Here is a 24127-nt window from a genome sequence, read left to right as displayed (position 1 = left end):
TTTTTTCTTCTTTTATTTTGTCGCATTTCTAGTCAAAATATTTAAACTTTCTTTGATCAAATAAAAATATTTTTTGCACCTTATTAAGAAATTTACTGTAAAGAGTAAGAGTTTTTTCCTAAAAAATAAACAAAATTATTATTTGCCAGTGATGTAACTGCTTTCACATCTCGTATCGCAACCTCTTGCGATTAGCTATTCGCAACGTTTCAAATAGCAATTCGATTGCGATCAATCACACAGCCCTACAATACATTTTTGTAACACCGTGATGATACCTTTTGTACCCAGATGTTCAAAACTCTCATGAAATACTTTCACAGGCTTTAAAAACGCATGCAAATTATAAACATTCACTTAATGAAGTTCACTTATTGAAGGTAAACACAGTTAAACTGCGTTCTGTTGCTCCTGGTCAACAATTCAGATCCAACATTGCATATCCTGTGATGTGACTATTGCAGATGCGCACATTGTGATATGGATGCTGAAATAATGTGAAGCCCTACTTTCAAAATATTTAATTAAATCCCAAAACCCAAACTAGAGCTAAGCGATTAATCGAAAAGTAAATCGAAATCACATTCAGAACCTATAATCCATCAAATTTTTCCAGGTCAATTTTTTGTATTACTTTTCCTACTGCGCGTGGAGTCACGTGACCATGCTCTGTTAAGGATACTTTTGTGTTGAAAGCACTGGCATGGTCCAGAGAAGCCTTCATGCAGTTGCATACTTTTGTGAGTACATCACATCTGAGCATATTTTTTGTATAAAATGTATCCCTGAACTATGAGGGCAAAGAAATATATAAATAAATAAAATAATTGTTTATTAATTGTAATAGTTAAAATCTTTAATTAATCAAGATTTAGATTTTAGGCAAAATCGCCTAGCTCTAACCCAAACATTGTTTAAGAGATGGTTCAGTTTAGACAAAGACAACTTAAGCAGTACTGAAGTTGAATCTATTATTTGTAATCAACTCTCGTTATGAAGTCATAAAATACCAACATAATAGTATTAATAATATAATACGATTTCTAATATTCTTTCATAGCGATCAAATTAATAAAAAAAATGTAAATCTACATTTTACAATAAAACAGCCTAAAATTGTTAATATGAAGCATTCCAATAAAAAAAAAGCACAAGGATCAAATAAAATTCATTGAATTATTTATCTCATGTTGTTTTTGTATCTGTTGTTGCATCTCTAAAAGTCTACCCTTCAGGATGTGCACAAATGATCACTTCCTTCCTCTTCAAACGCTGCCACTGAAGCAAGGCCTAATCGCCTTCTCCGACTGAACCGTGAGTACATCTCTTGCTTGAATTTCAGTATATTTTTTGTGTATGTGTGGGTGGGTGCGAGAGCAACAATTCAAAGTAAACATGCGCAGCCTGAGGACAAATGACCTGCCTTTGATTTCCGGGCCGACATACTGATAAAGTGCACTTGGCAAACTGATAGAGTGCACTTCAGTCTCCTGCTGTGAAAAAAGTTGTGTATGTGAGCGAGAAAAAGGTTAGGGGGAACTGGCATGTGTGGTCAGGGAGACTGGACCCCTGCCTAGTTCGCTCAAAGAGGAAGGATGAAAAAAAAAACTGGATGGGTAGGTGGGTGCTGCATGGTAAAGGTGTTCTCTTCAAGTAAGCCCAGGGCTGCTTGACAAACACACTTCTGCTTAGATATGATGGGGAAACCAAGGACAAATCCTGTTTGCTGCGCCACACAATTTTCTTTCTGGAGCCAAAATAAACACTGGGAGATTAGCTTAATTTCCTCTTCCTACACCGTGTTTGTCAGCACACGTGTTTCATAACACTGAGGAGTCTTAAAACCCTCACTATTCATTTCCTCTTTTTTTGAGGAGAAAAAATATCAGTGTTGACAAGATCATTCACCCAAAAATGAACATTATTCATCCTCCAATTGTTTCTTTCTTCGGCTAAACGCAAAAGATGATGAGTCATGTTGAAGACTGGTAGTCACTTACAAAGAATTGCAAGTCAATTCATAACATTCCTCAAAATATCTTCTTTTGTGTTCAACAGAACTGTTACAACCCCAATTGTCTAGGGCTCTTGTCGAACATAAGTTAAAGAAAATGAATAAATAAACAGTAAGCAGGTTATGATTTTAATGACCTTAAGGTTCTTTTATTGTGAGAAAAGGGGAAAACAAAGAAAAAAGTGCAAACAAAAATAGCTTCAGGGCTGAGCAAGTGCAAAATAATAAACAAAAAAATAACTAACTCCACCCCAAAGATAACTTAATAGATTTAAAAGAAATACAGAAAAATAAATAATACTTCCCTATACTCCTTAACTAAACCATGAAACAGAAGACAAATCACTTGATGCTAAATGGCACTAAGCTTCTACGGAGCTCAGTTTACTGCTTCATAATGCAAAAAAATGGGTGTTACAGTCACAACAAGGAGATAAGAGAAGAAAATTTCACAACTTTGGACAACTAGAAAACACTACAACAGGTTATTGAATGATAACAAAGCATTCTTGTAAAAGCTCTATATCTCTCCCCCTAGGATCAGACTCCGTCGTCTCCTTTTCAAAAGATGCTGTGTTCTCCTAGCACCAACCGCAGAACATACAGTTAAAGCAAGAACTCAAGGGTTTGGGTGATAAGCTTTAGGTGAACTACCCCTTTAAATGATTGTCTGAAAATGTATCTGATACTTTTAGCAGTTCTGTGCAAAAATAAATCTAAATAAATTCATTTTATAAAATGAACCCCAGCTCATTAAAGTCTTCATTCATTTACGCACAATTTTGTTTCAAAAGCATCAATATTTTTGCTAATTGAAACAAAAAATTAAGATATTTTAATCAAATCTAATTAACATTTTTATTCCTCCACTAAAAGCCTATTCATCTAAAACTCTTGCTGCCTCCCAGTTCACATAGTATCTGTCCTAAATAGTATTGAAAAATAGAAGTAGCGTGTCCCAAATTTGTTGAAAAGGGTATGCCAAAGGTTCCCGGATGGTTTACTATTTCCAGTAAAAGTTTGAAGTGCAGAACCATCCATACTCTAACTGCTGTTATTGCTCACAAAACAATGCACGTTGGAAGTGAATTTGATTACAACTACAAACACAGGTGAAAAGTGTAAATAAACTACAAACATGGTGGATGTGCGAGACCAACCATCAAATAGAGAGGCTTCGGTAAAGATCCTTGTATGACTGTTAATTTATATCTACCCCACTGGAAAATATTTAAACTGCATTTTCTGTAATATTCTTCATCTGCAACAACAATGTGAACTTATATAAAGACGTGTTTGGACATTACCTTCGGAATGCAAAATTATCCTAATACCTGGGGAGATTTCTCAGCATGAAAGACTCGTGAATGGCAGATTATCCTGCTGCTGCTTCTCCAATAAGGTAGGAAATTAAATATGACAGAAATGTGGATGATGTGTAAATGACTGGCAGGGCTCATAACTAAGCAACACAACTATCTGTTAACGAGGAAGTAGTGTGTCCCAAAGCTTGCATACTCTTATTAAACCCTAAAAAGTATACTTTTCCTCCACAAAAAAATACATGCTTTTATGGCGTAGTATGCGAATTGGGATGGTTTTAAAATGATCTTAAACAAATTTTTTTTTTTTATAATTAATACAAACTGAGCATTTAATCTAAGGCTGCACCATATTAAAAAATCTAATATTGCAACATCTTGTTATTCTGGGATATTGCGATATCAATACAATTTTACAAGGTGACTTGTTAGATGATAATTTATCATTTTAGATTGAATAATATAATTCTGTAGGCGAGTGAAAAAAGCATAAAATATTATAAACAAAATACAATAAAGAAAAGTTATAACTGAAATAAACAGCATTTTATCATTTTTCAAGTCTAACAGTATTCAGGTACAGTAATTAAATATGTTAAATAGAAATAATACAATAAAATGAATCGTTATTGAAGTTACAATGTCTTAGCCCAAAATGCATACAATCACAGGCCTCAAAAACACATGCAAATAATAAATAATAATACAGACTCAACATGGCAAATCATACGATGTGACTACTGTGGATGATCACATTGTGATATCGATGCTTAAACGATATATTGTGCAGCCCTAGTTTAATCCAAGTCTACTAAAGAAACAAGACGAAGATTTTTAATTTAGGCTCTTATTCACGCATAAACACTGATCAGCAAACACCAGCTCCATTTCCATCTATATATTTTAGGTTATTGCATAACATAAAGGTCAAGATGCGCATACACTTTTTAAAAAAGATTATTACAGATAATAGGATTGCAGATAATTGTTCAATTTAGGGTAAAACTATCTGCTTCATGAAATTTGATTGCAAGATTCAGTAATGGTAAAACGCAACATTCTTGAGAAATGTGCGATGGTAAACGCAAGCTATATTCACTTCTGCTGTATTAATCCGTGAAATTAATTCCACCCACTTAATTATTCAAAGGCGACACTGAACAAGCCACTGAACTATCTACCACATTAGCATAAACATATTGTCAGACAAAGATGGGTCTGTGATATAAAATAATGCACCTTTCCAACACTTTTTTTACCCAACATTTGCATTGCACTGATTTTTTATCTTACTCTAAGCTTTCAAGCCTTAAAAAATGTGGTGAGATTTACATATTTTCACAGAGTCACTTACATACAGCGGGAATGGCCTTGTGGGTAACGTTTGTGGCACTCTGCAACCCATTAAAAGGCTTAACGCTTCATTTCAACTGAGGGAAAGTGGGAGACTCTAAAAAGATATCTCAGGCTGCACAATTAACTAAATAAATCTTATTTACGACAAATATGCGCCGTGATAACCAGAAAACTCCTTCATTCATCCCATTAAATGGTAAATGCGCAGCTCAGTCCCAAAGCTGATTGAGGAAATAAACCACATTGTGGACCTGCAATGTTCACCTTCTGTTAATATAACTCATGAGTCACAACTCCAGGCGTGAGAGACCCAAGTGCACTTCCACAAGACTGATGATGCCTCTGACAAGACCTGCAACTCAAATGATTGCTTTGTGGCCTGCAATTTATATAAACACGGTGAGGAAAAAACCCTTCGGTTTTGGATCAGTGACTCCAAATGGAAAGTTCTTGGGACAAGGCATTAAAAGATCAGAGCTCTGAGACATGGTCACAGTTTACTGATGGCGAAGTGGATCCCTTCTGCCAAACGGAGAGCTGGGAATTGGAACCTAAGCCTCGGAAAACAATCCAGCTGAGCCCTTGCCTCTCCTCTGGCTACACCGGAGAATTTAGCTGTCAATCAAAACCTTGGCATACCCTAAATGAGCCATTAAAGAGAGAAATGTTTTAGGGTTTGAGCCATGAGGTATCTCTTCCATTTAGCTGGGACATCAATTTTAATGTCCTCAATACCAGGAAAACCTAATCGAATATTATAATAATTTGAAAAATTGCTTCGACGGTAGCCTGTGGCTTTCTGAAGTAAATAAGCAGCATGCTACTGGGTAAAGAAGGAAATCCTAAATATGTTTTTCTCCATATTGTTACATCTTTGGGTACCTGTGTGGTTTGCAAAGAAATAGATGTCAATGATGGACCATTAAGGGCTAGTGAGTTCACTAGGCGCCAATCTCGAAAAACACCCTCAAGCTGCTACTTTCTACTTAAGCATGCTTATACAGCTCCCCACTTGAATGAGAAAGGTCATGGTTTCAATAAATTCAGCAGTGAAGTCTACAGAAAAACAGTACACTGTAAAAATAGTAATCATTACAATGTTGGAAGGGAAAAATATTTATAAGATATGAAGTAGTCAAGTCTGTACAAATATTTAAAGGTTTAAAGGTTATTTGGAAATCCAGTCCACAATTAGCATAGCTAATCGCGACTAGACCAATAGATACAAATGCAGTAAATATTGCAACTTTAAAGTTGGAGTCAACTTTGTATCAACTAAACAAAATCTACCCAAGCAGTATTTTGAAGAGAGAAATTGAATAAATAAATATGAATAATTAATAAATGTAAAAAATAAATGTAAACAAATGCATGAATAATGGTTGAATGAATGAATATGCATTTTTTTTTATTTAAAAAGTAATTTAAATGTAAAAATAAATATATATATATATATATATATATATATATATATATATATATATATATATTTATTAACTCAAGAAATCCTGTGATTGTACAAGGATGTATTTAATTCAAGTCTAGTAGAGCTTTATTGTGATTTCACTACATGTGTGGACATAAAATCAAAAGAAATGTTGCGTTTTGCAGGACTATTGTGCTACATGAGTAAGAAAATTGTAAATACGAACAAGGACGTGAGCGTTATTTTAACACTGCAGCGACAATCTAAATAAAACTAAATTGAACAATCATGATGAGAGAATAAAAATTTAGATCTAGTTTCAAATTAACAAAGAGATGTGATCAATACGCTGTTGGACTTTTGCGGGGTATTTTAAGGCGAGAATGTGGTTGTTTAGATTGCAACTCTGCAGTTTATTTATAAGAATAGTGCCTATTTTAAATATGTATAATTTTGGAGAGACTATAATTACGACAGTAATCTGGTATTGTTTGCGTTGCTTTGGTTTTTCGAGTTTAATTATTGTAATATACCGCCTGCAACATAGAAATACTGGGAAATGTCTCTAGACTGGTGGCATTTCATGCTGTTCAGCTTTATAATCTTAAAATGTGAGCAAAATCACCTGTCATCATTTTAGACATTACACTAGAGAATCATTCAAATACTAGTTGTAAAATTCTAGGATTGGGCCAATAAATTATATTATACTGAATTACAATAAAATTTATGTCAATAACAATGATAAGCTCTGAACTTTTCTACTCTATTGATCAAACAGCAGAAATGTGCAACAATCTGTCAACTTCAACGCTTGACAGTGTTGAAGTTGTGGTTAACGTGATCGTCATAGCAGCGTCAGCCAATGAATTTAGTCAGCAATAGGCCACTGTCTGAGCTGGTGTATTTGTATACAGCAATCTGATTGGCTGACACTTCAGACGAACCCACAATGCAGTTCAACAATCCGTGACATCACCCATTCAAAGCGAATGGAAAGCGTTGAAGCTGACGCCCCGTGTGAATGGGGCGTAACACAAGTCCTATGTGTGACATGATGTCAGATGTCAAATCAAAGAGAAAGTAAACAAGAGACCAAAATAAAGAAGCTTTATTTTTATGATTTCAATTGACATCAATTGTTTTACACACACACACACACACACACACACACACACACACACACACATATATATATATATATATATATTTATTACCCGAAAATATGTTATGCCATTTAATGGACCCTCAAAGAAATGGTTCTTTAGAACATTCGATGATCAAAGTTATGGTTTTCAAACAATAACACGATAATATTTCAGAGTTTTACTGTTTGTACTGTATCTTTGACCAAATAAATACAAAGCTGGCAATTAGAGACTTCTATCAAAAGCACTTAATTTTAGGACACGATTTTTACAAAACACTATAATATCTGCCCTATGCATTATTCATCGACAGATCTGATGGGTGGATTTTAGAACGGTCACAGGGGAGAGCTAACACGGCTGTTAATTAGAAAATATTGCTCTATCACTGCAGGCTACCCACCGCAGGACCTGCCATTTCACAGCAAGTCAACAATTAGAGATGGCTGGCGAAAAACTCCAAATCCAACTTTATGACTATGCCATTGCATCACTGTCAAAGACTCAACCGGGCCAATCATAAAAATCTAAACCCCTCAAGAGAGCTCAAAAGACGGCGTAAATCAGGACGTGCTGCGGCCCCCACTCTTCTTCAGTTGTTTTATCCTGCATCTGGAGAGTTTGATAACTAAGCTCATTATTTCGGTTTCTCTTCTCCCCATGTCTTCTATATTTTCAGCCTACTGTCTTATTACAGGCGAGCCAGGCAGTCGCTCAGCCATGTGTAAAAGCAGGCAATTACGGCTCAGTGATAATAGCGACTGAGGGCAACATAGCCTGAGAAGATGAATCGTTTTCTTCTCCATCATGGAAGAGGAAAACATCAGCTAGAGCGATTGCCAAGATGTCTGATATCCCAGCGATTTCCATTGTCGGGCTTTCTGAGTGAGCTATTATCAGTGTGGGCCGATTTGTCATTTCAGGAAAGATGCTTCAAAATAGGTTGTGTTTACACCACAAAGAGAGAAAACCGATAGGTGGTGCGCAGAGGAATTTGCATGTTCTCATGGTAACCCTTCTGAGTAATGTCCTGGTGGATAAAGACAAATGAAAACTCGGGAGGGAGGATCTCAGGGCTGCGAGAATTCATCAGGGAGCCGATCGAAAGGCAGCACACCATGGTAATCAATGAGCTGTCAGGGATGGAGGGCAGACTTGTCACAGAGGAGAACAAAGTGATGGAGCTCTTGCTGGGCCATGGGCATCTAACAGTAAGCGAAAATGGGTGGCCCTTAAATATATAACCAATTGGAAAGACCATTAGTTGGTTTATTTACAGGCCCCTTCAAATAACACAGCCATATTAAGGAAAAAACTACCAAATAGTATAGCCAAAATATTACGTCCATTACCAATTTTTTTTTTCCTCTAACGAAAGCTCACATTAGAGTTCCTGGGTCAGAAAGTACAAAACTGTCAAAAAGTGTAATCTATTTACTTTAAATTCAAGTGTTCTTGAGATAAACATTATTAACAGACTTAATTTAGGAAAACGAAAAAGACATTTAAAAAGTTTAAAAGTTTTGTCGGCGCCAATAGCCAAGTGGTTTATTTAGATTTTTAGCGCTAATACATGATAAAGTTAAAAAAAAAAAAAATCCTGGTGTCACTTTGTTAAAAATGTCCTCAAAAGAGTTCATTTCATAAAAAAAGTCTTCTGGAATCCTTAAAAGAAGGAAAATACACTGGAAGAAGAACTATAACTACTATAAAGCAAATGCTGATCAATCTGAAGCCAAATGCAAGATATTTACTACTGATTACAGAAGCGGCATCACTGATAAAATGGTATAATAATTGCATTTGATAATTGTCCAGCCCTAATTAGTCATATGGGCAGTTAGCTGTAGACATATAATATACATGTATATTTGTAATAAAGTTATATATCACAAATGTTGTTTTTTATTTTTGCACTCCACACAGTCAAACAAGCGTCCACACAGTCAAACAAAATTGTGTAGACTGTTTGCATATTCCATTAAAAAGAATACACTATAAAAGCCTGTGTTAAACTACTAAAAATAATCATAAGGTGCGTTCCAAATCGCATACTTGTGCACTATTCTAATGTCATTTTGTAGTATAAATAGTGCAAGTAATTCGTTCACAGAGAAAACTCAAGTGCACTTCAGTTACCTGGATGATGCACTCATTCAGCCGGTAAAATGTGTGGAATGATGGACACTTCGCGCACTTAATAGTAATTGTAATTGTAGTAATTGTAATAGTAATTGTAGCTTTGCTCATGTAGCGGAAGGGGCGGAGCTTTGTTGGATTATGTTATTTATTTTTTATTGTCTAAGCTAAATACTCCGAGAACTGCGAGAGTGATTAAAGCACCTCCCGATGGTGAATGCAGTTATCCTCGGGGCTGGTATTATTTAGCACTTTGGTCATTTATTTTGCTAATTTAGCAAATGTAAAACATCATCAGGAAAATGGTTTGAATTTCTGCTTAACAAAAAAAACACATTAGTGATCTATTTGGGACGACACTACAAACATGTATATACTATGCTGTTGAGTGTGTAAGTGAATAAGTAAATAGTGCAAAAGTGCATAGTGAGCCATTTAGGACACAGCTATAGTTCACTATAGATCTTTAAGTAACTTAGCAACTAGGTGTGAACTAACTCTTGTTAGAGTATTAGCAGATTATTAGCAGAATATTTGGTTAGGGTTAGCAGAATCTAATTGCAAAGTTATATCTAGTCACGAAATATGTTGGGACCCATCAAAAGTGTCTGCAAAAATGAAGCAGACAATTTTCTAATACTCTAATGACTGCTTGATGACATGGTAGCGAAGTTACTTAAAGTTAGTAGGCACTTGGAATAAAAATCCTGGGGATTATGGATTTGGGAGGGTGAATAAATAGTGAGAGAATTGAATTATGAAGCCTTTTATTCGACAGATAAGGTCAAAACTGACAAGGAAATATTAGACAGAAACAGGAAAAACCAAAGCAGAAATGAACTTGTGTCATCAATATAAACACAATAACCACCACGAAACTACTTCGAACTCAATTTATTTTCTCAGAAATTACAAAAAAAAAAAAAGATTGCTTTTTGAGCATCCAAGACCCTGAATTAGATCCTGAATCATCTTGAATATTAGATTTTATGCATTCCTGGTTCTGAAACCCAGTTAAATTGTACGACAATAAATTGAAAATATCAAATAAAACATTTCCATCTTTTTTTTTTTTTAAATATGATCATGGGATGTGGGAGTTTCCTGGTGCCCTACACATTCACAGATGTATCTGCTCCACTTCTGGTGTGTAATATACTTTCACTGTGGGCATGCAAAAGGGATTATGCTCCTGCTGCAATAAGAGGTTTATCCTCCTCACACTGCGTATAAGAAAGGACTTAGTGAAAAACCCACCAAATGAGGAATAAAGCAATAGGAGAGAGTGGAAGGAAGGTGCAGAAAATCTTCCTTAATAAAATGGGTCATTAAAAAAAGAAAGAAAGAAGAAAAAACACACACCCCGACACTCTGACGTCGTCAATGCATTTCAACTGATCTCCTAGAACAAATGCGCCAACGATACTTCAAAGATCATTTGTCAGAGACATTCGGAAAGGCAAAAGTGAGCTGTGATGACCTTTTCGGCTTAAACCCCTCCGCCGCCAATTCCATTCAGATCCGACTCTCTGACTTTTTTTCTCTTGTTCACACGGCCCCCGCTTCTACTGACGGGTTTTAGCTTGTTTACTGCTGACAGCTTTGTGTGCCAGTGTACGAAGGCGATCTGGCCCTGACACTGCAGGCACCCTGAGCCATAGCACAGAGGGCCCATTTAATGCTTCTGGCTTTAAGGAGCCTCCCCTGCAGAAACCCGGCTCGGTTATATGCAACACGCCGCTTGCTAATCTGTTCGCTGCTCCTCAGAACTGTCAGGGAAGCCAACAGCACCTGCCCGGAAACAGGCAGCTTTCCCAGAACGGCCAATACGTGTCCGGCACCCTCAAACACTGCTGCAGACTCGCTGTGTATGTGTGTGTCTTGAGGCGAGAGCGCGAGCTGAAGAGACTGAACCAGCACCTCCCTCTGGGAGCTAATCATAATAACAATGTGAACACTTACAAGCTATGACATCCTTAAGAGATGCCATTTGTATGCGGGGCTACAGACGTCTCATTTAAGGCCCGAACCGTTGAATTAAACACAAGCAAGCGCCAAATCATGATGGAAACATGTGTTGTCATTATATTTGGTTAATAGATTTCACTGAAAAAGAATTAAATGAAAGTAAACTGACATAGTAGCGTGCGCCTAGTCTGACGGCAGGAAGCAGCAGGATACAATTTGTGAGCATGCTGTCGAAGGCTTTTGTTTTGTCAGCCTGATATTTGTCCAAAAGCTCACGCTGAGACTTACCCACAGGGGGGCAGTGTAAATCCCACGACGCACATCTCTGCCACACTAACACTCTTTAATTCCCTCATTTTTACATAGACACAAGCAGGAAAAGCCCTGCATTCCCACTGGTTGCTTCTGTAAACACCACAAGAACCAGCCTTCAGATCACTGGGTAATTAATTGCTGTGCTGCTGGAACTTGGAAAAGCTTTCAAATAAAAATCAAAGTTTGTTTGCAACATCAGAGTGTGGCATGAAGTTGTTTTTCTTACATAAGATAAGAAACGCTGCAGTATGTAGGTAACAGTAATTTGAACTGGCAGCCAGGGCTCCTTACGTTACTGATATCCTCGTGGATCTATAACTGACCTTGGCTAATCTGGACATCAAATGAGATCTACGCTACACAAGCATGTACTGTCGGGTTCAATAAGTCTTTGCAAGTATATGGGCCTAAACTGGGCTAATCTAACAGGAATCTGCGAGAAGATGAAAGACCGCAGTGCAAGAAATCAAGAAACAGTAGCTGATCTGAAAATGTGGAAAAATAATAAGAGATGAAATCATTAGGCACCTGAAGACTTGACAGTTTTGTTTTTTTCCATTGACAGCACTGAAGTATTTCTGCATAAAATCTCTATTACAATATTATGTCTTTTTTGCCAATAAACTGGTATTTCTTCAATTTTAATTTGTTATTTTAGTTTTAAATGTAAAAATTAATCTGTGATGTACAAAAATGAACAAAAATGTAATTTAAACCATATGTTGACCGGAGATACACCCTGGTCCTCGAGAAAGGTGTAATGTAAAAGTGTCGCTCATTATCCCTCACGCAACTCCAGCCTCCAGTGCCTAGACTGCAGCTCTGCAGAAGAAGTTTGGCTAGAGAAGAAATAGTCGTGCCCAACTGAGCCTGGTTTCTCTCAGGGTTTTTTTCCTTCACTTTCATCAATTGGTGAAGTTTGTTCCTCGTCGCTGTCGGCACTGGCTTGCATGGTTCGGGACTTGTGGAGCTGCACATCGATGAATTTGCTCTTCAATGTTTGGACTTTCAACAGTGAAAATCAAACCCCACTGAACTAGGGTTGTAACGGTATGAATTTTCACGGTATGATAATCGTCTAAAACAATACCACGGTTTGACGGTTTCGCGGTATACGGTATGTTACAAATGTTACAAAATAATAGAACAGTGAAGCAAATTTGACTTTTTCCAAATAATATATTTTTAGTTCCTATAAACAACACCACTTACAATGAACAAATAAAAATAAGAAAATAATAAATAATGTGTCAAAGTCCAAATAAAGTCCAAATAAACATGGTGCAAATCCTCAGTAAAAAATAGATATAAATATTTACTATACTATAAATAGTTACATAACGAAACTAGATTCAATATGGAACATCCTTAGGTTTTATGTGCCAGCATGGATATGGTTGTCTATCGATATGGATTTGGATATGGTTGTCTGCAATGCAGACAAACAGCTGCATCTTCATTTGCGTCTTTTGAAAACAGCAAGAGCAGCAGTTCGTCTTTGCTGTGTCACTGTTTTGTCATGTTTCTGTGCTGCTGTGCATGCAAAAGTACTTAGTATGAGAATTATTTCATCCAAACTTTCTCATTCTCAATCTCTCATTCCGTGTTGTTCAAAAAGCTTGGTCCACAAACAAAAGCGAAACCTATGCTTATTGGTTGTGATATAGCGAGTTTGAACCAATCTGGGCATGGAGGAGGGATAATGCATCAATGTATCATGTCTGATTTGTCCGGAGACACAGTGACGAGCGTTTCTTTGTCAAATCAGCATTGTCAAATGTTGATGACGTAACCGCACTGATTCCGGAGCCTCTGAAAGTCCGTGAATGTTATGTAATACAGCACTGGAAAGCTGAGATTCTCTTCTTTATGCCAATCTTTGAATTGTATGAATCGGATCAGCGGATCAAAAGTTATTAAACATTTAAGAGCAATACTTATTTTTAGCCGCGGGCGGCTGTCTCGATCTTTAAGGGTTAAAACCGTTGATATGCAATTGTTCATGGTATGATAATCGTGCACGTTCAAATCGTGGTAAACCGTCATACCAGTATATTGTTACAACCCTACACTGAACTAAACTAAACTGAACTTCAACTCCGAAAACTGGACTGACACAGATTCAATTTACTATAATCTTCTATGTTAAGCTGCTTTGACGCAATCTACGTTACAAAAGCGATAAAAAAATGAAAATGAATTGAACTGAATTTAACTTTATTATGAAAAATCTGTTTAAAAGTCTTACACAGCTTTAGGGAATACTGGATTGATCTATCAAAACATTGCAAGGTATATTTTTCCCAGATAACAACCAGTAAAACTAATAACACAGGTTCATCCAGGTACTTCAAACAATGTTGATTATTAGTGATGATACATCATTGCTATTCTTGATTGTCTGGCACCATATTGTGACTGAATAATAAGCAAGTTAGTGTAGGCTGCATTAAGCCATTTTTTTCTGACAGCTTTAAGTTTAATTAAAGTGTTAATAAATTATTCACATCAATGTTTTGGGTTTAACTGTGTAACTGTTTATTTTTGTGGCAAGTAGGTGGCATATATTACTCTATGTGAGTGTTTTTGAAGAATAAAGCCATAAGACTTAAGACTACTATAAATGAAATTTCAGACCTAAACGCTAAGGATTTTATCTAATTACTTGCCCTATCAAGAAATTCTAATTAGTCATTTATTAGTCATATATTTACAAAAATCCATCAAAACAAGCAGTTGTATATGAAGTTTTTTTGCAACATAACTTTTATTTGCAAAAAAATGACAAGCTTTAAAAACTATAATAAACAAAGTATGCACATCTGTCCAGGCTAGTGTCCTTACTATTCATGGTCTAAAAACACTGAGAACCTTTAAAGAAATGTTGTTGTGATGAAGATATTTACGATTTAGCCATACTGCTAAATAGCTATAAGTGGAATTTTTTTTTAAGTTTTATTGAGATAGGTTGTTGTTGATTGGACTGGCCTAATTGGATAGCTTTACATTGATATAGGAATATTAAGACCCATTTAAAAAATTAAAGACCTACAAAAAAATATTTCAGTATATTTAAGACTTTTTAAACCCTAAAATTTAGTTTTTAAATTTAAAGACATTTTAAGACTTTTTTTAGACCTTGCAGACACTCTGTTTAAGTTAAGAGATAACGCCCAGAAATAAAATTAGCAAGTATAATAACCTAGTATCAGAGGTGGCTACATAAATTATTAATAACTCTTGTTGGGAATGTAGATTTGAAAGTCTCATTGCCTGATTTATCAGAGCGGTGCATCAGTTTTGCTGCGCTCTTTCAGAACTCTGCCAGAATAAAAAAGGGTACAATGAACAAATCTTTGGCTGCTTGACGATTATAATCTTAATAGGAATAGAAAAATGGCAACTCTGAGACTTATTGCACACCAGTTCAGCCCAGTAAGACAGACAGAGGGGCCGATTACACAAATTTAACCACCCAGTGTCCAGTGCAGAGGATTGATCAGCTTTATACGCCCACAAGCAAGCTCTGACCATTAAGCTAAGTAATTAATTGAAGTTAATGTTGCCTCAGATATCCCTCTTTGTAAAATGGCTCTGTGAACTCCTATTATCGAAGCTCCTCTGGGTGCTTTATCAGCAAAAATTAATGAGTTTTTTTCCCCAAAGAGAACCCCAGGAAATGTGTTTTTTATCAAAGAAAATCTAACAGCTGTAAAACACTAGAGGGAAAAAACACAAATTGTGTAAATGTAAGCTGGGAGACTATTCAGACATGATCAGAATGGGTGAGAAATGGGATAGAGCAGCTGGAATGTCATGCTAAATACCACTGACATGCATTTTCATGTTGCATTTGTCAGACACTTTTATTAAATACATATTCAAACAATCCTCAGTGGAAATTTTAGTGTTGCCTGTGCCATGTCAAGTTGAGCTATTTTGCTTTTAGCTAAGATAGTCACTAGAGGTTAAATAAAAAAATCAGATCAATGATAGTTTAAATGTTCAGGTCTTTGCACAAACCATCTAAGCATAATAAAAGCGAGGCGGCTGTAAACAGCATGCTGGTTGAGCTGCATACAAAACAAGGCCTTTGCATTGTGTTAAAAGCTCCAAAGAGGCAAAATACAAAAAGGTGTGCAAGAAAAATAATGAATTACATTTGGATTTCAGCCCATGTGTGGAGCTTTGTGCCTGGGCTTCTGGGTGCTCAGTATACTGCAGACAGCAGTGGATAATTCAGGAGAGCATTAATTATTCAGAGATAAACAGAGACTCCCTTGATCTGAAGCGCTACAGGTGGGCTGAAAAAGATCTCACACTGGTCCTTGAGCTCTTGGGTAAAAATGGCCTCAATGAATGTGTCTAAGTCTGAGTCACACCGTATTCACAGATTTTAGACATCTCAGGTAAAGGATGTCCCTCAAATATGGGTCTAGTAACAAGGGCCTAGGACTCCACATTAGCTGAAAACCATTCAAGCTTGATCACAGAATAAAAAAAGTAAATGTAAATGACAGTGAATGCTTTCAAACCGTATGACGAAGAGTGCATGAAAAGATGAACGTAAAACATCTGATAACAGATGCAGACGTGTCATAAAAGAAGGCCAGGTATGTGCAGATGCAAAGAACTCGCGGCATAATAGTGTTGTCAAAAGTATTGAGATGTACCAAACGATACATACATTTTAAAAACATTGATATCCAGCTAACATTTGAGCGCCGTTGAGCAGTTTCTTAAACACCGCTGATTGGTCTTTGTGTTCACATGCTCAACAGAAATTACTGTGATTGGCTGCGAGGGTTGTCAGTTCAACACTCTTCACTGAGTGTAAACACAGAAAGACAATAGATCATTTTTAAGTCACATAGATCAGTTGATCAATCAGCGGATCGCTCGTATGTCAGCTTACAGACAGACCAGCTGATCGATGCGGCTTTGAATAGCTCCAGTGTCTGTTTATGTGTTTGCACTCACTGAACAGCGGTGAAGTACGGTAAACTGATGACCTTCATGGCCAATCCCAACAGTTTCTGTTGAGCACATGAACACAATGGCCAATCAGCGGTGTTTAAGAATGTGCTTAACAGCGCAGAAAAATTAAATAGACATTTAAAAATTCCATTATCTATTGGTATCAAACTTGATACTTTTGACAATAATCCGGCATTAGAAATTGTTAATAGAGTCAGAGCTGCGGTATAAACCTGACCAAACTCTAACACATCAAATTAAACGCAAACCTCTCATTTGATTGCACTTTACCAAAAGGCTAGGAAAGCCTCTGTTGCTAGGAAATGACATTGGAGGAGACGGCGGTAAAATGACTGGAAAAAAAAAAAAAAAGGTTTACAAAACTTCTACACTTTGGATTTTGCTTCATTTTCAAGAACAAATCTATTAAAGCAAGCACAAGTCGAATATCTATTTGCAATGTGAGGGAAGTCAATTTCTGCTGAAAGTGAGAGAAAATTACATCCATTCTACCTGTTTGCATAAAGTCATATTCATGTGGAAAAAAGAGTGAATAAATATGCTTAAACAGTTTCACTATTTATATAAATAAAGGTTCATACATATGATTCAGTTCTAGAGTTTGCATAAATCATACCAGAGTCAGTTTAAAAGAGGCGATTTTGGAGTTCATATTAGGTCTGTTGACATTAAGCAACAAAATTTAAATTTCTTTCTTAAATAAGCTAAAGTTTAATTATATTTGAATTCTAAAGCAGTGATCCCCAACCCCCTGGCCGGTACCAGTCCATAGATCAATTGGTAACGTGCCGCAGAAGAAATCATTAATTATTTCCATCTTATTTACTATTTTTGAAAAATCTATTGGGTGACTTGAGCACCTAAATTTATCCCACAAGCTGGGGAAATGAGTAAGAAACAGATCTTTAAATGTTTCTATGCGATGGGGAAAAGGCCCAGAGAAGGACAAACAAACTGCCAAGGTATGGATCCCCCACTCAATTGTCAACAAATCAGGTGAATCCAGCATGTCTGTGCAAGAAGATGATTAACTGATGGAGATTGCAAATTACGGCTGCCTTTTACATATCGCGTCTTTTCACGGCTTGTGCATGGATATTGGGAGCAATGGGTGCAAGCGGCAAGTCACGTGACAAGAACTGAATAATCTGCTTCATAATTTGCATGGAATATACACATTTCGGTAGACAAACTATCTTTGACAAACACTACACTGTAATTTTCTCCATGGATAAAAATTGTATCAGAGCTGCAGCAATGTTTTGTTAGCTTGTTATTCTCTGAAAAAACGGTTGATCAGTTGATGGTTGGCTAGCAATCATACCTGCCAACATTTGTATATGAAAATCTGGGAGACCGAAGGGGGATAGGGGGTGTTCAGGTAGACAGACCAAAATGGAAGATGGGTCTGAAATAGAATCAGGAAAAACTCCCGGGAAAAACAGGAGTGTTGGCATGTATGCTAGCAATCTGCATACACGACACCATTGTAAAATTGTCAAGCGTTTACCGTTCTGTGGTGATAAAAAGGTTGGGTGCCACTGCAATACTTTAATTAATAGTTTACCCAAAATTAAATGTCACCATTTACTCACCTTTCACTTTTGTTTCTTTCCACTGTTGAAAATACAAAAAATACTGGTTACTGGGACATACCGACTTCCATAGTATTTTTTTATTTCTCCTAAGTTGATGGGTCACAGGAACCCATCAATTCTTCAAAATATCTACTTTTGTGTTCAACAGAAGAAAAAAAAACTTAATAGTTTACACCCACATGAGGGAGAGTAAATGATGAAGTAATTTGATGTAAGGTGAACTACCCCTTTAATATTAAAGGGAAAATGGTCTGTTATGCCCAAAAGTGGGTGCATTCGAGCACTATAAGCAATAAAAAACAAGAACTGGATCTTTTGCTGAAATGAAATGACAATCACTCTAAGTTCATAACCTTAACAAAAGTTCTTAAATAAAAAATAATGTCCTTAAATTAGGAAAAAAGACAGAGTGCATCAAAAACCTGAGAAAATAAGCTTCAACCAAAAGTTAAAATTTTTGTTGTACCACATTAATGAAAAAAGCAAACTGCCAATAAGAATCGAGCTCCTCACGGTCACTAAATCTTTACATATTGTTGATCAAAATCAGATATTAGCGCATATCACATAACATAAATTGAATCCTGTTTTTTGTTAAATTATAAAACAATGCAACAACAAAAATTTCAATGAGAGTCAATAAGCACATTGGTCTTTTGTCTTTCCATTCTGATGGGTGACTGAAGATGAATCCTACCACATAAACAACTGCTCTTGTATCAATGAGATGAGAGTTTACAAGAAGAACATGCAACATCTTAACAGTTTTAATCCAATCTATAGTGTGAAAATGAGCAAAAACAGAACTTCTGATTCTGTAATCTACACAAGTCAGAGGTTACCTAGAAGCTCTCGATTTACAGTTCTTAATATGCTGTAACCAAACACAACCTGAAAGGTCTTTGCAGCAGACGTACGTGGGGGATAAAAGGGATTATCGGACCCACCCGACACAGCAAAGGCTACGGATCAATTGCTAGATCTAATTGACTGGGAAGAGACTGCCTGCCTGCAACGAAAAAGTAAATCTTACAAATAAAACTGCAGCCAGTTTTATTTTCCTGCTTAAATCCTGCAGGGGGAAAGGCAGGATATTATGCTGAATAGATTAAGCAAACAACCCCTCTTTACTCTGGTGCTAAGAGCTTTTCAAGATGTTTGCGCTACAGATTTTGTGCGTTGCAACATATCACAGGGCTCTTAAAAACAGCTTGAGAAATTTTCAATTCACTTCAGGAAAAACATGTTCATTATAGCATGACAGCGAAGCCAGGCAAAGGAAGAATCCCACACTCAAAGTTTAGGAATAACAGGGCAGAAACATATAATAGAAAGGAAGAGCAATCAAACAGGATTTATCTTGGAGTTTAGAAAAGGAATTGAAGAGAGCTGGATGGAGTTCAAAGTGCATTGGTGAAAACATAAACATGGATTTGTTCTGCTCTCTCCTAAAAAACAAAGAAATACCTCATTTTCTCTCTGCGCCAGGGAGAAACTTCTGCTGTGCCTTCGTAGTAATGTATAAAAAAGAATGGGTTGACCATATTTTATTTGGTTGGTGGATCTCACAGGATGTGTCATAGTCACACAGTCTGTGATGAACAGATTGTAAACATGACTTTGTGACAATTATGTTGGAAAGGAAATAGAAAATGTAAGATAAGTAAGATCATTTAGTAAAATCAGCTATGTGCACTAAAAACTATTTAACAATTAATTATTTTTCTTTAGTAATTTTTGCTAAATCCTACTAAAAAAGTTGGGTGGTGTCAACATGGGAAGTCTATGGGATTGACTCCCTTTTCGAGACCGCCTCTAGTGGACAGTCTATGAACTGCAGTTTTAGTCATATCCTTTATTGGCTTCACAGGAGGATACTAGGCAGCTGCTGCTTTGTGGTCACCCACTTTAAAACAATACCCGAAATGAAATAATTTATGTGAGCATCATGATACCCATTATTACTGTGTGAAAATCAGGCTGATATTGTGTAATCTGATCACAGGTCATGTCCAAACGAAAGCTGTTAGGTTCAAAACCACACTTTTTAACTGTTTGTCCACACAAAAACAGAGCATCAGGTGAATGAAACCAAAAAATTCTAAAAACTACAGCCAGGGTAAAGATTTTCGAAAACTCCAGGTACTGTGTGGTTGTGTGGACACTAGAATCTTAAGATGTTTCTCAATTCCAAGATAGCAGAAAACAGACTTGCGTTCTTGTGAAGGCCAGTCTTGCCAGGTTATCACGGAAGAACAAACTAGGGAAAGCACGAAAACACAGAACATGGCCTGTGAGATATGAAATGCTGCGTTCTTCCTGATGGACATGTGAACCACGCATTTTTAATGGAAAATTCTTTAAACATTACAGCATTCAAACAACGATTGATTGTTTTTTCCCTTTTCAATATATGTAAAACATGCACAAAAGCCTTAAAAATATACTTTGCACAACACAAATGAAACAGATTTTAATACGAAGTTTATGCCTTTATTAAGATTCTCATGTTAATATTTAATTTAACCGTCTCACTTCGGGAAACTCCAAAGACAAATAAGTTATATCTCTGAACTTTAATAATAGATACATAATAAATGCTGTGTTTCCCACCTCCTGTATTCAGTCCCAATGACTTCTAAAGAGAGTTTGGCCCTCTGTTCTTGCAATCTTCAGTGTTGGAACTGAACTTGGCGATTGATGAAGACGTTACACGATAACACAAGGACGCAAGATCACTAAAAAATGCATATTGAGAAACAGCCTTAGCTGTTGCCTCATGACATCAGCTTAAATACTGTTTACTCCTTTCCTCTTGGTCAACACATCTGAGTTCAAATAAAACGCAGAAGATGCAAATGAGGCAAAATTCCACATTCACAGCAACTGCATTGTGTTTTTTGTGTTGTTTGCACTGCGGGACAGTATTCTGTTCTCTGTTAAGCTATACAATATTATATTTGAGCTTAAACAACAGATCAGTATGTACTGAAACCAAATCTGGAGCTTGTCTTACAAAATAACTTATGATAGCGGTCCAAAAACTAGTACACACGCATTTATATGCAATTAAATACAATTTTTTTAAAAAAGAGAAGAAGATCAAGAAGCAAAAAAAATGTTTAGTTGAAATTTTATAGGTTGTATTTTTTTGGCAATATTTAGCTTGAATTCATTGTATTCTCTTTCAATTTTTAAATATGTTTTGTGACTAAAATATTATTTTAACAAATATATCTGTTTAATAATTCTGTTTTGTTTAAAAGCACCAAGATACATTGCCTATATTCACTGTGTATTTTGTGTTGTTTGCACTGCGGGACAGTAATCTGTTTTCACGTTTGCATTGACTTATATGCAATTTACTCACAAAAATACTTAATAGCCCATTTGGTGTGAATCCAGAATAAAAGCATCATTATCTCATCCTGTTGTTTCGCGTGCCCTTAACATGCATCACAGATCATAGTGCATTTTTGCGTTTTCATGTGGGCGGTGATTTTTTTTTTTTTAATCAAAAGCAGGGAAAACTCTTTTTATATAAATCTCTCAATATAAAAAAAAAATTACTCATGTTTTGCTTCTTACACTTTACATACCTGAAACTTGCCTAAAGCACTTATTCATTGTTGCTCTTATAGTTGTGTAAATTGCTTCCTTGTCCTCATTTGTAAGTCGCTTTGGATAAAAGCGTCTGCAAAATGATTAAATGACTAAATGTAAATTAATTTCTTTTTATTGGGTTTATAAAAATATCCAAGTACATGTGGACATGGCCTAAGAAAATCTTTAGGGGAGGGCTCTGAACATGTCCCAATTTTTAATTAAACCTCTTGACAATGTTGTCTGATTGTTGTCTGAAAACTATTCATTTAAAAAATGTACCATTACATAATTAAGGAGCATTTCTATTTTTGGTACTCTCTCTCTCAATTTAAATATTTTGGAGCTTGGAGGCAAACCAAAAGGTATAATTATTCAAACCAAGTAAATGGCATAAGTACAAAAACATAGTTCTTATTATGTAACACTTAAGTTAAAAAACTATTTCATATATATATGAAAAACTTAAAATAATCCATGAAAAAAAATACTGGCTTAGAGTTTTCTATGATTGCAGTATACCATCTATCCCTACCTGCTGATCATCACCTGAGAGCAGTGGACCAAAGATGAAGTCCTGACAAGCTGTAAAAATGTCTCAGGCTGTTTACGTGATGCCAAGCAGAGGTTCAAATCAGCCATCAGGTCCAGCCATCTGTCCTCTCCAAGTGAAGACCAGACTGGACGTCAAAACATCATGCAAAGAGCCAGAAGCTTCTCAAAGACAAAATAAAGCAGCGGTGCAGAACCAGGACTATTTCTGCGTTATTGTGTTCTGCATTCGTACACTGAATCCTGAGTAATGAGCAGTCAAGCTGTCCGCTGTGAGATTGGTGGACGGATAATTATGTGACAGTGCATCTATCCCTCTGTTGTACAGAGAGGAATTGACTTGAAATACATCTGGGAAGTGTGACATGATAAACAACATCTTTTTAAACAAGATTTTGTAATTATATCTTGAAGGCTTTATGACCTCGTGTGATTTGAAAGCTACGTGTCACTTTAAAAAATTAATTTGTCAAACTTCAGGACCTTTTAGAACTAACTCATGAAGGAAAAGGGATTATAATTAAGATAAAAAATGACAACACCATCTTTTTTATAGATTTTTAAATTACTCAGAAAAGTAGACCTCTACCGCTACATTTTTTGTCATAACCTTATTAAAATCGCAAATGAAACCCACTAAACATGCTTTCTCCGCATAGAAATGTTGCAAAATCACATTTATTTGTTTTACATTTGTTCTACATTTCACATGTAAAGCTCATGTGGTGCGTGTGTGTGTTTTTTTTAATAGGTTCAAAAAGATTAAATACAATATAATATAATATAATATAATATAATATAATATAATATAATATAATATAATATAATATAATATAATATAATATAATATAATATAATATAAGGTCTGGAGCGCACATTTGATGCATAACAAGTTAAAATGCACACCTATAAATTATCTATAAATCTATAACTGTTTTACTAAAAGGAAATAGGCATAAACTACTTTTTGTTGTAAGTATATTACAAGTATGTATATTATTAATTATTCATTAAAAAAAAAAAAAATTTAATTTTATTTATCTAATAATTCCAGTCAGCTTTAAGTGAACATGCAATGATGTCAAAAACACAGAACTTTCAGTTTTATGACAAAACACATTTAAGACCATTTAAATATTTTCAAATGCAATGGCTGCACATGCAAAAAAGAGGACATCACTCTTGCAAGTCGAGCCAAAAGACAAACAAACCCCTGCGATCTGTTCATGAGATCGGCCAGATTGGTGAGTACCGATCAGGTCATTAAATGTGATTATCGGCCGATACCAACCTTCAGCTGATCGATCTGAGCATCCCTATTAGTCAGTACTGAAATCTAGCACACCCAAATTTATGTTGTAGAAAAATATTAACTACAAATTTTAAAAAGAGGCAAAATCAAGAGAAGCAAAAAAAGTAGTTGAAATTTCCTAGGTCGTAATAATTTTTTTGCATTATTTTGAATTAATTTAACTGTATTATCTTTTCATTTCTAAATATGTTTGGTGACTAAAATATTATTTTATTAAATATGTTTAATAAATCTGTTTTGCTTAAATGTACCAAAACACAAAGCCTATATTCACTAAGAAATGGATAAAAATATTAATTTTCAAAATGGGGTGTACTTGATTATGCTGAACACTATGTCACAATATAATATAATATAATATAATATAATATAATAT

At 35.7% G+C, this 24127-nt stretch overlaps 1 protein-coding gene and 2 long non-coding RNA genes across 8 annotated transcripts in view; 1 reads left to right on the top strand and 2 right to left on the bottom strand.

Annotated features, from left to right (window-relative positions):
* tnksa (tankyrase, TRF1-interacting ankyrin-related ADP-ribose polymerase a) overlaps positions 1-24127 on the bottom strand; it is a 174393-nt gene that overhangs the window by 116185 nt on the left and 34081 nt on the right. The window lies entirely within an intron of this gene.
* LOC147831894 (uncharacterized) lies at positions 1229-23080 on the top strand. Its single transcript, XR_015520259.1, has 2 exons — positions 1229-1314; positions 22405-23080. It is a non-coding gene; the product is annotated as an uncharacterized LOC147831894 (long non-coding RNA).
* LOC147831895 (uncharacterized) lies at positions 9553-18727 on the bottom strand. Its single transcript, XR_015520258.1, has 2 exons — positions 13759-18727; positions 9553-12719 (listed from the first exon to the last, which is right to left on the bottom strand). It is a non-coding gene; the product is annotated as an uncharacterized LOC147831895 (long non-coding RNA).

This window comes from Danio rerio, chromosome 21, assembly GCF_052040795.2.
Source record: "Danio rerio strain M-AB ecotype USA chromosome 21, GRCz13ab, whole genome shotgun sequence".
In the NCBI taxonomy this organism is placed as follows: Eukaryota; Metazoa; Chordata; class Actinopteri; order Cypriniformes; family Danionidae; genus Danio; species Danio rerio.
This window is presented reverse-complemented; position numbering and strand designations above follow the sequence as displayed.